The sequence below is a fragment of the Armigeres subalbatus genome, unplaced genomic scaffold (genome assembly GCF_024139115.2).
Source record: "Armigeres subalbatus isolate Guangzhou_Male unplaced genomic scaffold, GZ_Asu_2 Contig1860, whole genome shotgun sequence".
Classification (NCBI taxonomy): domain Eukaryota; kingdom Metazoa; phylum Arthropoda; class Insecta; order Diptera; family Culicidae; genus Armigeres; species Armigeres subalbatus.
Genome location: NW_026942684.1, coordinates 41,311 through 56,535, shown reverse-complemented (window position 1 = coordinate 56,535; position 15,225 = coordinate 41,311). Strand labels below are relative to the sequence as shown.

Sequence of the window (15,225 nt, the reverse complement as noted above, 5' to 3'; positions counted from 1 at the left end):
ACGTCGTCGCCGACATACGTAGTCCGAAATCGAATTTTTGCTTTTATCGTAAGTGTCGGGGCGCTTTCTTAGCACTCCCACCCCGCCATTCCCCATGATATCATACCGACCGACGACGTATAGCTGTCGTCGGTCGCCAGTCGCCTTCGGTAGCTTCTGCCGTGTTTTATGTCGGCCCATTTAAATTTATGCGACGCTTGTAATCGCATTCGCGGGCTAAATTTGTTTCAATTTCGAGCAGAGTATGTGCACTCACACTGTGTCCCAGTCGGGCCAAGAGTGAGCTTCGCGCTTTTGCAACCGAGGGAGAAGAGGAAAATCCAGCGTTGTTTACCGTGCACTGTGGGCTGAACCGTATTAATGAAATCCGATATTTTTTTCTTCCGCCAAAAAATAGTTGGTAATTGTTGGTAATGTGAGCCGTTTGCCAAATAGAAAGGCAAACATAATGAATATTTAACTTTAAACACGGAGAAAACTCAGTTACATTTACATGCTCTTCTTTAATGATTGGTGTTCGCTAAATACAAAATTATTAACACGAACTCTGTTATTTTATCCTAAATGTATCCTTTCTTTAACATATGCTATAATCAAACCATATATTAGTTTTTGAGCTTTTCTATTAAGATCGTAAGATTAACGAAATATACATTGTGCTCTGAGTAACTCCAAAACGCTTCTAGTAACTGTTTCGAAATTTCTTTTTAGGCACATTTTTTTTCGCGCCAACCCATTGCAAATTGAACTCGAGACAACACCGGTGGTGCGGTTTCCATCCACTTTACGGTTGCTTCGAGCCTGCACCTTCTCGAGAATGTGCGACCCGCTGCGACATTCTTTATTTATCACCGATGCGGTGCTGCAGAATTTCCACAACCTACGTATTTATTTTCAGATAAGACAACAAATTTATAGAAGCGTGCAAAATTAATGGCGAGACCAATTGGATTGCGCGACTAACCACTTACCTAACCGGGCGCTGCAGCTGGCGGCGAGCATCCCAGCGCCACGCTTCCCGCTGGTGACCTTCGCCACCGACGCCGCGACATTGCGTTCCGTCGTCGTGGACGTCGCCACCTGGTAGTGGCCGGGAATGAAGGGAACCCCGGCCGCCCCGACCACTCCCACGCCGTAGAGGCCGCCGCTGCCGATGGCCCCGCTGCCCGGGCCCATCATGTTCAGGGTGCTCTCGAACGCGTACAGCGCCCTGAACCCGGTCCCGTCCAACCGATCGTTGGACACCATGCTGATGCGGAAGAATCGCCCGTCCGAGCGGGTGATCAGATCCCGCCGCGTACCACAGTAGAAGGGGTACTTTCGATCGCGGGTGTTAAAATTAGAAAATTCCACATAATCGCTGGCGGAGTCTTCGTCGCAGCTGCGGGAGAAGAGAAAGACAATGTGGCAGATTAGTGGGAGAAGTGCATTGGAAAAACAGACGAGTCGAGTGATTTATCCAATATGAGAACATTGTGAATTATTAGCTCGTTGGTTAGTTTGTTGCTAATAGGAGATGGTTGAAAATTTAGTGGGTGAGAAATATTTGCTAAAGAATTTAGTTCCTATTCTGTCTGATGATATTTAGCAGTAGCAGTGATTTGTGGTTTTACGCTCTGGAAAGGTCGATTATTATTTTTGTTTGTTAAAAGGCTGATTACTTCGAATTCGGTAGAAACCAATAAACAATAAACAATAAACAATAAACAATAAACAATAAACAATAAACAATAAACAATAAACAATAAACAATAAACAATAAACAATAAACAATAAACAATAAACAATAAACAATAAACAATAAACAATAAATAAATAAATAAACAATAAACAATAAACAATAAACAATAAACAATAAACAATAAACAATAAACAATAAACAATAAACAATAAACAATAAACAATAAACAATAAACAATAAACAATAAACAATAAACAATAAACAATAAACAATAAACAATAAACAATAAACAATAAACAATAAACAATAAACAATAAACAATAAACAATAAACAATAAACAATAAACAATAAACAATAAACAATAAACAATAAACAATAAACAATAAACAATAAATAATAAACAATAAACAATAAACAATAAACAATAAACAATAAACAATAAACAATAAACAATAAACAATAAACAATAAACAATAAACAAAAAACAAAAAACAATAAACAATAAACAATAAACAATAAACAATAAACAATAAACAATAAACAATAAACAATAAACAATAAACAATAAACAATAAACAATAAACAATAAACAATAAACAATAAACAATAAACAATAAACAATAAACAATAAACAATAAACAATAAACAATAAACAATAAACAATAAACAATAAACAATAAACAACAAACAATAAACAATAAACAATAAACAATAAACAATAAACAATAAACAATAAACAATAAACAATAAACAATAAACAATAAACAATAAACAATAAACAATACCCTCCATATCTACCGAGTCTGCATGCGCCGAGACAGGTATCTTGCCAGTTCGCCATCGCGTTCTGGCTGATATATGCCTCAAGGCTGCTTCCTTCGTCGCTTCCATTACCGGAAGTTATAGATTCTCTCTCCTTATTGAAGGTAACCGGATTACGCGTCTCCCCCAATGGCCAAGATCCACTGGTATGGAGCGAGGAGCTGGCAATCCTCCATAGCCAATATAAATCACTCCATCGCAAGACGCTTCAAGAGAGGAGACAATACGGAGGCTCTTCGTAGGTCGGTTGGCTGAGTTGCTAAACACGGAATATAGGAACCATGAACATCGGAAGGATTCCGACTCTCTTGAAGGAAGGCTTTCGAGGCTCTTGAAAGGTGCCTTTTGAGCCTCTTAAACGGAGGATTACGAGCCTCTTGAAAGAAGGCTTACGAGCCTCTTCAAAGGAGACTTTCGAGCCTTTTGAGAGGAGGATTACGAGCTTCTTTAAAAGAGGCTTACGAGAATCTTGAAAGGTGGCTTCCGAGACACTTGAAAGAAGGTTTCCGTGCTGCTCAAAAAGTTCAAAAGGAGGCTTCCGTGCCTTTTGAAAAAAGGTTTCCGGCCCTCTTAATAGAAGGCATCCGGTCCTCTAAAAAAAAGGCTTCGGAGCTTCTTGGAGGTAGGCTTACGAGGGTTACGTCTGCTACACAGTCCTCCCAACACATATATTCCATCCTACCTAAATGACGGTTACCCTCTCGGTACAATAATGAAATGAAGTCCACTCGTCTGGGCAGTGTGATAACAGAGGAGTTCGATCGCACTGTACTAAATCTTTCTATGTACCTGATTATCACTCTCGCTCTTCGGAGAAGCTTTATTGTGCAGTGGTGAAAGTCGCTCAATATCTAGGAGTCATCTCTGCGGTACATACTGCGTAGTTGGCCTGGCCATATGATAAGAAAAATGACGGAAATCAGAAACCGTCATTTTCCAGGATGCTTTCAAGTATTGGCTACGCATGTATGAGATTAGATTAGATTAGATTTCATTCTGCAGGCTATATGCTTATACTCCATCGTTTGAAAAGTCTGCATTTTTGCGATCTCTGGAACTAACGCAGTTTTGCAGAGGTGTCGCCGGAAGCGGCCACATTAGCTGCCATTTAATATTTCCACGTTTGAAACAAAAATGAGATTATAGAGCATGACTTAATTGACCTTCAGCAAAAGAAAAATCAGATTTCTAACTCTTATCATTTTTGTGAAAAATAAACCCAAAATTTGGGTCAAAATTACCGGAACCTCCCCTTAATGGTGATTTCATGATTTTGTCTCATGCTGATTGGTGGGTCTCCCCGATTGACAACCTCTTGAAAGAAGATCTCGAGCCTCTTGAAAAAAAGTCTTCCTGGCTTGTTTAACTGAGTTCCCCGAGCCTTTTGAAGGGGAGAATCCGAGCTGCTTGGAAAGAGGCTTCCGAGAGACGTAGAAGGATGCTTCCAATCGTCTTGCAACGAAGCAACTAAGCTTTTCGAATAAAAGGCCTTCATGCCTCTTAAATGGAGGCTTCCAAACCTTTGCACATTAGATTTTAGTTCAGCAGCATCTTGGCATATTATTCAACATTTTGTTTTGATCAGGTATTGTATAGGGTTTTAGTACCGGGAGTACCGGTACCGGAATTCCCGGGAGTACCGACCAATTTTCGGTACCGAAATACCGGTACTGGCTTAATGAAAGTACCGGTATTTTCGGTACTAAGGAAAAAGTTTTGGTTAAAACTTCCGATGGTTAAAACCACATTTTTTGAATGCAGCAGCTAGTAAGAAAAATATTATTTTTTTTACTAAAATTTCAAACACTTGACAATAGAGTTAATAAGCTGTAGAGGACGATTGTCGCTGCGGTTCCCTTTGTTATCGTCCCCAAACATGTTGGCTACCTATCTGTCAAAACGTACTCATTTTTCCTTCGTTGACATTTAGTGCCCTATCCTTGCCAGCAAAAGATGTTTCGCCAGTGACGACAGCAACAATCAATTAAGACAAACGTCAGGCGTCCGATGACGTACCTCAAGACAATCAAACTGCAACGACATCGTCACATCCAAAAAAAAAATCGTCCCACTTCATCAGTATTTTTCCAAATCGTCCCTGCTTGAGGCAAGAGTGTTCCTGTAAGTTCGATTACTGCACCAGGATTCGTAAAGATTAGACAAGACAAGACAAGAGTATAAGAGATAAGACAAGAGTTAACTTACAACGACTCGGAAAAAGCTTTAAGGAAAATATTTGTCAATGCTTCATGATTCTTTGACAATAGTTAGCCTTACTTCTGTAGACTCAGGAAGAGCTTTCTCTGTTTCTGGAAGCTTCGCTAGTAAAATACGATCCCGTATGTCTGACGAAACATTGAATATGCTGAGCGTTTTGAAAGCATATTTCAAGGAAAAGGACAAGCCCCAAGACAAGTGTTGAATACATACAAAGCAATGAATAAAGGTTGAATCGTTACCATTAAATCCTGACTTTTTATTGATTTTAATGATTTTCGAAAAAAAAATCTTCCAGTACCGGTATTTTCCCGGTACTCCCGGTACTGAGGGGTTCAGTACCGTAGTACCGGGACTCGCCAAAAAGGGACGGTACTAAAAACCCTAGTATTGTAATGAAATTTTTTTAAATTTGTTTCGTTGGATGTTTTGTCCTTTTGATTTTTGTCTCACAGCCTTTAAACACTGCGCTCGTTGTGAAGAGCTGAATTCAGTTTATTTTGTTTGATTTATTGATTTTTTTCCAATTTCGTTTATTTGGTAGGCTCAGGCGTGTATAACACTTTACGGAGCCATTGTTCTTTTTGATATATACAATCAATATCATTTTATTATACGGTTAGTAAGAAGGGGGTAGAAGCCAGCGTACTCGTGGTGACTCGAGGTTAGTTTACAATGTTTAAGGATGGACGGGGCTTAGGATTTGGGATCAGGAAATTTCAGCTTCTCATCCGGGCATTTGGCGTCAGTGACGATGTGGCGTGTCGTCGTGCTCGAGGAATGGTTCGACTGGGAGCATCTTCCGGATGGCAAGAGCTATGGAGCTCTACGGAACAAAAAGCAGAGACAGATAAAAAAACTTTAAAGGAAGAAAAAAACAAAATGTTAGATTTTTATGTTAGAAGCTCAAAGAAAACTATCAATGGCCCGCATATAGACAACATCACGATCTCCCAAAACACCGCGAACTTCCCTGAAGGGTTGTTTACCTCGGGCCACAAGGGTATCCAATAATTGATCGATCGATGTCATCATAATCGGCTCCGCACCTACATAAGTTGCTATCGACAAGGTTTATTCTGTACAGATGTGCGTTTAGTGAATAGTGATTGGACATAAGCCTTGACATCGTGCGAATGAAGCCTCGACATAAGCCCCACCTCTGAACCACGCTCGCCCGGAAACTTTTGGAACTATAGAAAATAGCCACCGTCCAAGTTCGTTGTGTGTCCAATTTCTTTGCCAACTTTGAAGAGTACTTTGACGGACTAATCGGAAAAACTCGTTGCTCGAGTATTGTCTATCATAAACTTCACCTTCCTGTGCGCCCACCTTTGCCAGCGAGTCTGCCTTCTCATTGCCATAGATTGAGCAGTGAGATGGGACCCAAACAAAGGTAATCTTGAATGATCTTTCGACCAAAACACGCATCTGCTCTCTTATGTTTGTAAGAAAGTAAGATGCGTGCTAACAGGTTTCATCGACCGGAGTGCCTCGATAGAACTAAGACTATCCGAGAAGATGAAATAATGGTCTACGGGCTGATTGGAAATTATCCCCAAAGCGAAGTTAATTGCTGCCAGCTCAGCAACATAAACCGAACACGGTTCCTGAAGTTTCCGGAAGGTGGTTGAAGTTACATTGAAAACACCGAATCCAGTGGATCCGTTAATGCGAGAACCATCAGTGAAATATTTGATGTTGCAATTGACATGTTCATATTTTTCTGAAAAAGGGAGGGAATAGATATTTGTCGAAGATGATCTGGTATTCCTTGAATAGCATGTTTCATGGACAGATCGTATTCAATGGAGGAACTGTCGTTGATGAAGTGAACTCGAGTTGACACGGAAGACAAAGATTTGAAGAAATGTAGTTGAGATAGACTCTAAGGAATCTTGAACGACAAGGCAGTTCAAAAATTTTATCGAAGTTATCTAAGACAAGTGTGTTACTTGTTCCACATTTGATGAGTATTCTAAGTGAGAGTTCCCAGTAACGGTGCTTCAAAGGAGTGACTCCAGCAAGCACCTCCAGGCTCATGTTATGCGTTGAATGCATGCAGCCAAGGGCTATACGCAAACAACGATACTGAATTCGATCCAATTTGATCAGGTGGCAATCAGCTGCTGAGAGGAAGCAGAAAGAGCCATACTCTAAAACAGAGAGAGGTACTATAGAGTTTGATGAGGTTTTCCGGGTGAGCACCCCTCCATGTTCTGGAGATAGAAAGTGGAAAATGGATCCTTTTCCTGCATTTTTGTATCAAATACTCAAAATGGAGCTTCCATGTGCATTTAGAATCAAACACGACCCCAAGGTATTTAGAAGATAAAGATTGGTTAATGTCATCATTCAACAGTTTTAGTTTCAGTTGAGCTGGGTACCGCTTCCTAGTAAACACAACCAACTGAGTTTTTTTTGCGGTGAAACCTCGATCCCTAGATGTCTGGTCCAACCAGTCAGATTATCTAGGGTACTTTGCAATGGTCCTTGCAAGACAGCTGCACATGGACCTCTTAGAGAGACCACGGCATCATCTGCAAGTTGTCTGAGCGTGCATTGTCCTTCCAAACAATTGTCAATATCTTTAAAGAAGTTATAAAGCAAGGGACTTAAACACGAACCTTGGGGAAGGCCCATGTAGCTAGTTCTGGAAGCTGTCAGAGTGCCGAGTGTGAAGTTTATTCGTTTTCTGACAACAAATTGTACAAGAAATTATTCCAAATAACGGGTAATCCATTACTGTGCAGATTGTCTGACAGTACTTTAATGGCAACTGAATCAAAAGCGCCCTTAATATCCGAGAATACTGAACCCAATTTCTCCTTGTGTGCAAAGGCCAGCTGAATATCTGAAAAGAGCAACGCTAGACAATCGTTTGTTCCTTTACCTTTTCGAAAACCAAACTGAGTATTTGAGAGTAATGCATTTTGTTCGACCCAATGGTCGACTCTTGAAAGGATCATTTTCTCTAATAACTTTCTCATGCATGATAGCATGGCAATCGGACGGTATGAATTGTGATTCGACGCTGGTTTCCCAGGCTTTTGAATAGCTATTATTTTGACCTGTCGCCATTCAGGTGGCACAATGTTGTACTCCATGAAACAGTTGTACAGGTCAAGTAATCGTCTTTTGCGATATCTGGGAGGTTTTTAAGAAGATTGAATTTGATGTTATCGCATCCCGGAGCAGAGTTATTCGATGAAAGAAGAGACATAGAAAGTTCCAGCATTGAGAATGGTCCACCCAAATAACCGGGATCAGTGACTGATTCTCGAAATAGCGGTTCTGCTGGTACGGAATCTGGGCAGACCTTTTTGCGAAGTTGAATATCCATCGACTGGAGTATTCTTCACTCTCATTGTTGGAAATGCGGTTCCGCATGTTGCGAGCCGTTTTCCAAAGTGTTGTCATTGAGGTTTCTCGTGATAGTCCCTCGACAAAACGTCGCCAGTAGCTACGTTTTTTTGCCTTGAGAAGATTTTTGAGTTTTCTTTCGAGCCTCAAATACTTTTCAAAAAGCTCTGACCTTCCGTGTTTACGGAAGGCCTTGAAGGCATCAGATTTCTCAGAATACAACTTAGTACATTCATCATCCCATCCAGGAGTGGCTGGTCTTCTGATGACAGATGTACTTGGAACGCGTCGTTTCTGAGCTTCTAGTGCGCTTTTTTGAATCAACTCAATAAGGAATCGATATTCATCCAAAGGTGGAAGAGTATCAGTTGAGTCAATACCAATACCGCCGATGCAAATGTTTGCCAGTCAATGTTCTTCGTGAAATCGAAAGGAACATTAACTGGCTCAGATTGTTGATAGCCACTCTTAATTGTGGTGACTATCGGCATATGGTCACTACCATAGGGATCTTGAATTACCTTCCACGTGCAATCTAATGATAGTGAATTTGAACATAAAGACAGATCAATACGGCTTTGTTGACCATTTGGTCCTATTCGAGTTACTTCACCAGTGTTCAAAATATTCAAATTGAAATCGTCACACAAATCATAGAAAACAGGCGCTCTATAATCGTCATACGTTTCGCCCCATCCAATACCATGTGCGTTCATATCACCCAATATCAATACTGGAGATGATAGGAGAGACTGCGTTCCAAAAATGTCGACGATTAATAGAGGCATTTGGAGGAATGTACACTGAAGCTATGCAAAAGATCTTTATTCTTCACATTTACTTGGCATGCGACGATTTCTAAGCCGGGAACAGTCGGAAAGGGAATTCTGTAGAAGGAGTAGCATTTTTGATCCCCAAAAGAACGCCACCATAATGATCATTCCGATCTTGGCGAATAATATTAAAATCGTGGAAGTTGATTTCATCTTCAGAAGAAAGCCATGTTTCACAGAGTGCAAATAATGATTTATTGATTGCCATGTACAAGACAAAGTTTAAAAATAATTTTAAAAAACACAATTATCAAAGCTTTATCAATAAGTTTTGATTGGAATCGTAATACATCCGCCATTACGCATTTTTATCCGAGGTACCCCCTGGAGCTAGCGAAGGTACATGTGTACCCCAGGTTGAGAACCGCTGACCAAAGACATTCTAGATTCATTACATTCTCGTCAATGTACATCAATCGACAGCATCCGCGTGGATCCCGGGACATTATGGAGTGTTACAGCTGACAATCTGGCTGGTGTCGGTCACCAAGGTCAGCGTTTTACCACTTTGGTTCTTCCGGCTGACGCTAAAACCTGGATTACCGTTGGATTAATTGTCAGTCAGGATTGAGAGAACTAGTGGGTGGCCTTCAATTCCACGCACCTACGGCTGGTTAAAAGGTTATCAGCTCCCTGGAACGACATGCCCAGCAACAGGGTTCAACAGATCATCTCCCGTCTTTGCATCGGGCACACCCGTTTCTTGCATAACTTCTGCGGAAGTTGGCACATCTATTACTGGATGGCTTGATTTTTCTGGAAGAGACGAAAACGAGTTCCGGAATCTGTACAGCATTCCATCCGGAATCCGGTCAGGATTCCATCCGGAATCCGGACAGGATTCCATCCGAATGGATGGAAACTAGTTAAAGCATTGAGCTGTGCTTTACATCGTTCTTGAATTATCATTCTTGCCGTTAAGACGTCACCCAGATGACAGTTAAAAAATCATAAAAATACTACGCTTGGAACAATTTCAAGTTTCAGCCAGATCCTGAAAAATCAATAAAAATGCAGGCTTATAATTTAGGCTATGAACCATTCCAACGGTTCGTTTAACTTTTAGTTAAAATTTGACAGTTCGATGGTTATTTTCCCATCGTGGTTAAAATTTTACCCTGAAGTCGACCCATTTGAGTTCTGACAGATTGATAGTTATTTGGAACAAAATGGATTTGGCGCCAATTTTCTCGCGAACAAATTTTAACTACCGAACTGTCAAATCTAATCATGCTCCTGGGCAGGGTTATTTTTAACCATGAAGAAATAACCATTGAACTGTCAAATTTTAACTAAAAGTTAAACGAATCGCTGGAATGTTTCACAGCCTTAATTGATTGTTGTTAAGTTGGCGCTGTGTTTATATGTGGAAAAATACATGGATTTTTACGGAGATAGTTCAAAAATCAATAATATGCTAAAAGTTGTGGAGTTGTGAAGAAATTCAAGATGATTTTACATAAATCGACCTGAAGTGCGACGCTGCAATATTTGACATTTACAAAGCAAAAGTGCCGATCCCGAGCAACGCAGGGTCCGATCTTCTAGACCTAATAATATATATTCTGCTTGAGCTCACATATGAAACATTTATGAATTTTTAACATTTTATTTTTTAAAGACTATTTTATCCCACTCTCCCTCAATGGAAAACCCTATTTTTTTATTTCTACATAGATAAAAAATCTCTGACAGTTTTAACCCGATCGGAAAACATCAACATAAGCAGGGTCGAATTTTGTGCGAACTTTCTTTTAAATTAACAGTGCTGCAGAAAATTGCAATTTTTTTATATGTTCTTGAGTTGGCGCTGCTGAATTAATGATATGAAAGCTCTTTAGTTCCTATATTGCCCTACTGGTTTAGGTTTTTATCCTAGATCTGCTTGGGAAAAATATTCCATTGTCTTCCATTTCAAAGGCCTATCACATGGGTTTAATGCGGACGACAGTTTTGTAGTTGCTTATCAATCATTTACTTCGCGAAGTATAATCCAAAAACGTCAAAAATCAAGTCGAATACCAACCGGCAACCATCTGCATCTAATAATGTTAAACCATCTGATATTTGGAAGGATTTTGATGACAGCGCATGTAAACTCCAAGGTTCATCGAATCCTGCGATTGCAGCAAGAGAGAGCACTCATATGTTGTGCATATCCTAGACATCTGTAGCATGTAGGAGAATATACTCAAAGACTGGATAGATTTATAACGAGAAAAAAATAGCCATACAACAAAAAATGATGATTTTTTTTCGTAAAGCACAATGTTGAATATACTCATTTAAAAATGGAACTTCAATAAAGCAATACATTGAACAATGTGTGGAACGTTTCTTAATTAATGAATAAAAACATTTAGTGAAATGAGCCACTGAATCGATTCTTTTAAGAAAGTGAATCAGGTATGATTCGCTCATTTTACTTACTTACTTACTTATGAATCCTGTACACCTCCGGTGGTGCAAAAGGCCGACTTGAAAGATCTCCATCCTGAGCGTTGCCCAGCTATCGCTTTAACCTGTTTCCAGGTTAGATTTCGGTCGACGTCTTTTATTTCTTTAATGAGGCTTCGCCGCCAGGAGCCTCTGGGTCTGCCTCTGCTGCGATGTCCAGCTGGCTTTCAGTCTAATACTTGTTCACAGTTTTCGTTTCCGCCCCTACGTAGAGTGTGGCCGACCCAGCCCCACTTCCGATCCCGAATTTCTGTTGCTATCGGCCTACCAGGTGATACCGCAGGCATCTGTTGATGAACACCTGCAGGCGTTGAGTGTTCTCCACTGATACACACCATGTTTCGCTATAACAGCACAGATTTCACGTTAGAGTTGAAAATTCGTATTTCGGTGCGTTCACTTATCTGCCTGTTTTTCCAGATATTTCTAAAACTCGCAAAGGCAGCCCTTGCTTACTTGATTCGTGCGCCTACGTCGATCTTGGTACCGCCGTCTGACGCCATTTGGCTACCAAGATATTGGAAGCTTTCAATATTCTCCACTGGTTGCCCGGCTACTGTGAAACTCAAAGAGGTCACCGTGTTTACATCCTACATCCTAAGCATCCTTACATCCTAAGTCCTTGATGACTAAGCCTGCCGAAGAGGAGCGCTCGGCAAGGTCGTTGAGCTTACACTGCAGATCAGATCGCCGTTGCGCGAGGAGTGCAACGTCATCAGCCAATTCGAAGTCGTTTAGGTGCTTCATGGCTATAGGCTGCCATAACAGCCAGCGGTTTGGTTCACGGTCAATCGCATCTACTAGAATCTCATCGATTACGATGAGGAATAGTAACGGTGATAGAATACATCCTTGCCTCACACCAGCTACGACCTGGATAGGGTCGGACAACACCTCATTGTGCAGCACTCTACACGTAAAGGCCTTGTACTGTGCCTCGATGAGGCCGATGATTTTCTCAGGAACCCCCTTGCGTCTCAGGGCGCCCCACATATTCTCGTGATTGAGACGGTCGAAAGCTTTTTCGTAGTCAATGAATACCAAGTAAAGGGACTCTTGGAATTCGTTGACCTGGTCCAGAATGATGCGGAACGTGACAATATGGTCCACACAGGATCTTCCGGCACGGAATCTGGCCTGCTGTCGCCGGAAAGTCGCATCGATCTTCTCCTGAATCCGGGCTAAGATAATTTTGCATAGAACTTTGAGAACGGTACACAGCAACATAATGCTTCGCCAGTTATCGCATACAGTCAGGTCACCCTTTTAGGCACCTTCACTAAGATACCTTGCAACCAGTCGACCAGGACGGTTGCGGTGTCCCAGAAATTACGAAATAAACGATGCAGTAGTTGAGCGGATGTCATGGGTCAGTTTTTAACATCTCGGCTGATATGCGGTCGACCCCTGGGGGTTTATTCAACTTCATGCTTTGGATGGCTGTTTGAATCTCTAGCAGTGATGGAGCTTCGGTATTGACGCGTGTTATACGTCGGATCCTAGGCAGATCATGCCGAGGTGGTGATGGCCTGGCTGGCACTTGAAAAAGTTGTTCAAAGTGCTCGAACCAGCGTTTCAGCTGGTCAGTTGGGTCGCTCAATAACTGATCATTCGCGTCTTTCACAGGCATCGTTGCATTCATCTTCGCCCCGCTTAAGCGTCGTGAGATATCGCAGAGGAGGCGAATGTCCCCGGTTGCGGCGGCTCTCTCTCTCCTTCGTCGGCCAGAGAGTCTGCCCACGCTCGCTTGTCTCGTCGACATAAGCGTTTTACTTCCTTCTCAAGAGCCGAGTATCGTTGACGGGCTAAGACTTTGGCTCCTCTGGTTTTCGATCGCTCTATTGCGGCTTTGGCTTCTCTTCGCTCCTCTATCTTCCTCCAGGTCTCATCGGTGATCCATTGTTTTCTCTGGGTGCGTAGTTCGCCCAGATTGTTCTCGCTGGTGGCGATGAAGGCATTCTCCATTGGTCTTCCACGCTGCCACCTTCCACCTTCACCACCACCACCTTCCTTCAACGAAGGACCGTTTCACCGTGGCATCTTCCAGTCGGCGTGTGTTGAATCGTCGTCCAACTCTTTCCTCCTGCCGACGAATCCACGCAATGCGTAGGCGTATTTCGCCAATGAGGAGGTGATGATCAGACGCGATATCGGCACTACGTTTATTCCGTACATCAAGAAGGCTCCGTATCTATTTTCGGCTGATGCAGATGTGGTCGATTTGATTTTCTGTAAAGCCGTCACGGAGACCCACGTGACCTTGTGAACCGGTCGATGAGGGAAGAGCGATCCCCGATCACCATGACGTTATTACCACAAAATTCTGCGAACAGCTCTCCGTTTTCGCTCATTTCTCCGAGACCATGGCGTCCCATAATGCGCCCATGATTCGAGGTTTCGGATCCGATCTTCGCATTGAAGTCACTCATACAGATCTTGATATCACCCTTCGGAATTATATCTACGACGGCATTGAGTTGACTGTAGAAGTTCTCTTTCTCTTGCAGATCGGCAGCATCGGTTGGCGCATAACATTGGATTATAGTAAGGTTTCGGACCTGTGTTCTAAGCCTGGCAATGATTATCCTTTCACTTATAGGTTCCCACTTCAGAAGCGCAGAGTGTGTCTGAGCGCTCAGTAGGAAGCCAACTCCGCGATGCCGGGGAGCGTGTTCACCTCGTAAACCAGAGTATAGCAGAACTTGTCCTGACGGCGTTCTGTGTTCTCCAAAGTTTGGCCAATGGCCATCACTCAGTCCCAGGATCTCAAGCTTCATGCGGCGTGTCTCATTGCCAAGTTGTGCCAATTTACCTTGCTGGGCTAGGGTTATTACGTTCCATGTTCCTTGAAAACATTGACCGATTTTAAAGAAGGGATCAAACCCATAATCACCTTATTGATGAATAGGCCGATCCACTTAGCTTTCCTTTTCAGTCTGTTGCAGGCGTCCTCCATCTTCTCAAAGTAACGTGCCGTAATATTAAAATCGTCGGCGAAACCACACAGCTTAACGGACGTCATGAAAATCGCAGCACTCGTACCAATCACTGCCCTTCGTATAGACCCTCCCCTTCTCCCTTATTGACCCTCAAAACGATGTTGAATAAAGACCATCACCTTGCCGTGACCTTTTGCGAGTTTCGAGTAGACTCAATAATGCCCCTGTAATTTGAACAACGCACATCACCCGATCCATGGTCGCCTTGATCAACGGTATCAGTTTATTTGGAAATCCGTGTTCGTACCCTAGCTGCCACAGGAGGTCTCGATAAATACCATCAGCTACCATATATTAACGCCTCCCTAATTACAAAGATCACTTCCTATTCTTCTTTTCCATTCCCTACAACGACGTAAGAACGGACGTGGCCAGCGCCGTTATGACTAATTTAAATTTCTTGTTTATGTCTTTCATACTTTTTTATAATTTAAGATGGTTCTATGAGTAACTCCATCAAATCTGATCAATCACGTTGCAGGAACCATAAATATTTGCAGTCTATCTGAACAGAGCTTGACTGTAAATTACAGTCTTTTGCTCACTCCAATAACCGTTTGAAAGAAAATTTCCAAGAAAACATCTCTATTCATCTTGTTTTTTTTTCACTCAGCCCAAGACAAGAAAAAAACATAAATTCATAATGGCCGCATTCCCTTAAGGCTGAGTAGGCTCCGACGCAGCCATTACAAGCCGCCCAGCCAGTCATTATTTTTGCTGACCATGTATCCTTACTGGGCCATTATCTAAATTACACTCTGGATTGGATCGTCTCGCCAACCCCCATTAACCACAATATACACACTTGGAGCCCTCCTGTTCGGTGCCGCCGTAAAATGTGCATGAAAATGC

The 15,225-nt window shown here is 41.9% G+C and overlaps 1 pseudogene; it reads right to left on the bottom strand.

Moving 5' to 3' along the window:
* Positions 1-802: 802 nt before the first annotated feature.
* The window catches only part of LOC134203461 (suppressor of lurcher protein 1-like), a 38,613-nt pseudogene continuing 24,190 nt past the window's right edge, over positions 803-15,225 (bottom strand).